Source organism: Panthera uncia (assembly GCF_023721935.1).
Source record: "Panthera uncia isolate 11264 chromosome B3 unlocalized genomic scaffold, Puncia_PCG_1.0 HiC_scaffold_1, whole genome shotgun sequence".
NCBI classification, from domain to species: Eukaryota; Metazoa; Chordata; class Mammalia; order Carnivora; family Felidae; genus Panthera; species Panthera uncia.
The window spans coordinates 70,544,240-70,547,573 of NW_026057582.1; positions in this window are offsets into that span (position 1 = coordinate 70,544,240).

The window sequence follows — 3,334 nt, forward strand, 5'->3', positions numbered from 1 at the left end:
CTTCCAACTCTGGCTGTTCCTGAGCCACCACATGGATTGGGCTTTTTTCAGACTCAACCCGGGCTCCAGTTCCTGCTCTTCTTCCCACTATTTCTATTATATACTTTTTACACTTTAATAGCCCATACCTCTGATTGTGAAAGTTATCACAGATGCAATTTTACACTTATGCATGTGTCCAAAATAACAGATTCTTTCTTTTTAGAGATCAGGTAATCAACTATTTGTCTCCTGTCCCCAGTGACTCACCTGAGTGGTGACACCTGGTAACTGTCATTTGTTGATGGGCTCCTGCTTCTGAGTTAGGCATTGGATGAGGGTGAGGGAAATTGAAGATTTTTAAGACTTGTTCCCTGTACTCAAGGAACTAACAATCTGATTGGAAATGCATGGCTAATATATATTAATTAGTAAATTAGGGGCAGATTGTTGTACTGTGGCAACTCAGTTAAAAAAAAGGTAGACTTCATTTATAACCTAGCTAGAATCCTTAAAGAGTAAAACCATATACCAATACTAACTCTGTGCAAAACAGAATAGGGTCCCAAGCATAAGTTCCATAAGCCCATTTGAATTCTGCAGGTCTCCCAGATCCCACCTCCTCATGTCACTAGAAGTGACAGTTTGCACTCATAATTTACAAATGATACGTACAGACACTAGCCACAGACCTATCCCTAGCTGGGGGTGATTCCTGATATCGCCAGGGGAGCCATTATGAAAAGCAAAACAATATTGCCAATATTCCAGGGACTATGACCAACAAAAACGGCGGTTACATGGATCAACCTAAAAGTTAAGTTGAGACTTCCTGAATTTCTTACCTGAAAGCATATCATCAGAATGAAGAATCTGAAAAGCTGTTAGCGATACACTACGTAGAATTTTTTTTTTAAATACAGACTTTAACTAGTCTCAAAGACATTGATTGATGATGCTATAAGTGATGCTGTTAAAAATAGTTACCATGCACAATTCCCTAGATCAAGGTGTCTTTGTCCATATCAGTTCGTACCATTTGTTATTTAGACAGCCCTTCCTTCTATAGCTGTAGGCAACCTGGGGCGTCTAAATTTGTGGGTGCTTCAGGTTGAGGTTGACACTGGGCAGTAACTCAGTTTTTTTCTTGCACCACTTAATGCTCAGAAAAAGGGCTTTGCCAAGTGGTCTGGTATCCTTACGACCAGGAGTGAACTGTGTGACCAGAGAAAACTGCTTTCACATTTCCCTTTTCTATTCCAGAATATACTAGTAACTTAAAAGCCAGTAACTTGGCATCCAGATGCACTATAAGGCATTTTTCAGTTTTATGATTTCATGATTAGACATCTAGAGAAAAAAAAAACTAACTGTTCTTACTCTCTTGTGCATGGGATATTTTTGCAACTATATGCAAAAAACTGGTAACAAGGCTTCATGGAGAGGGGAGCTTTCTCTTTCCTGCAACTTTTGGACTAAACTTTTTAATATCAGTGTTATTTACTACTAGTAATGAAAATAACTTAAAAAACAAATACAATTAATTTAAAATTTAAGCAGTACAAGTACGTTTTACTTGTAAAAGTACAGAGCCCCTCCCTCTAGAAATGTTTACATGCTGTTCTCGTTCTTCTTTACAATTTTACCATTATTGTGATTTGTTTTAGAAATAATGATTCTTAGGATCTGTGGAGGAAAGGACAGACATACAGAAGATTTGGATGATGTAAATTGCTATATATTCCGCAAATATGTGTAACTACTTGGTATGTGATAAGTCTGGGGCTAGGTACTTCCTCCTTTCCATAACTTCTCCAAGGCTTCTTGTGTAAACACCCAAGCATTTTTTTTTCTTTGAGAGTTCTGCAAGCTTAAAATGCTTTTCATAGACTAGTGGTGGTTTGTTCCTCAAGAATGCAACGACCAATGTGCTCACCTGCCGCGACAGTGATCCAGGGCGTGGAGGTAAGTCCCAGGTGTCTGTTGAGGCAAAGACTGCCTTGATAACCTGCAGAGGAGACGAGAGGGTAGCCTTACAGAGGGCGGGAGTCATTTTGAGTGGCTGGCAATAGAAACTCCTACAGAGATAGCTTAATTCACAAAATTGTGGAATTGCCCAAAAGCTGATTCCAAAGATTTGTCAACAGAATCCTGCACAGGCTAAAAGAGCTTTGTTAAATCAAAGAAAGTTCCTACTTAAGACAAGTCTTGTAAAGCCGTAGAACTTGTTTGGTTAAATTCTATTTCATATAGGTATGAAGGTGAGAAGAATGCCTTATATTTGCTTAAACCTTGGTTTTCTCTTGGTTTTCAAAGCCCTTAGGCATACCTTATTTCTCTGAACCCTCACAAAAACGCTATGAGAACTGTCTGGCAATTTCACACATGATGAAAAGGCAGCTTAGAAGTGGAGCCTCTGGTCAATAGAAGCCTGGTAGGAAATGGCTGAGGTTTAGACCAGGACCTGGGAGCCTTACCTGAGGGCACTCCGCTAGGCCCACCACACACCTCTCCAGTTATAAGCAGAGCACGTGCGGCTTTGTTAGGGAAATCCATCTGATTTTCCTAAGATCACAACAGTGAATGTGCCCTAGGTATCCCCAATTCTCCCTTCTTCCCCTGTAGACCGCCTTCCTAGGTCTGTAGCCAGCCCATCTGCCTAGGGTTGGGTTTGGATTACTCCCCCAGCATCTTTGCTAGCAAGTGAATAAAGTTCAGGCTCCACAAACTGGCCGTCAAGTGCTCTGCCTCTAGCCCCCATCCATCACTTCAATCCCCTTTCCCATTTTGGTATGCTATTTCTTGCCCATTACACTCTACCCAAGCAGACCAGTGAACCACCACTTAGGACCCAGGAGGGCACAGGCTAGGGTGAGGTGTCCTGCAAAACTTATGGGGATGTCACGGAACTCAGGAACCAAGATAAATAGTGTGATGCAATCTTTTAAAAATTAGTGCAAAAAAATGCATGATGAAAAATATTAAAATTTAAAATAAAGACGGGGTCAGCTTTACTGGTTTTTCCTTTTTCTTCAGACTCCGAAATGCCTCTTCAGGGCACTGTTACTGATCCTGCATTGACTTCCCCCTGAGTACTTACATCAATGATGTTTCACAAAATTTGTTCTCATTACCCCTTTCCACACCAGTAACTTATCTTCTTGAATGCCCCAGCATTTATCTGTAGCCCTCTTTTGTCTGGACAACCCATTTCCCTTGGTAACTGGTAGTACTTTGGTGGCCATCTGAATCATCTTGAATCCTTTCCAGTGCCTTCCTAAACCACAGTGGGCACTCAGCACCTCTTTGAAAGAAAGAAAGAAAGAAAGAAAGAAAGAAAGAAAGAAAGAAAGAA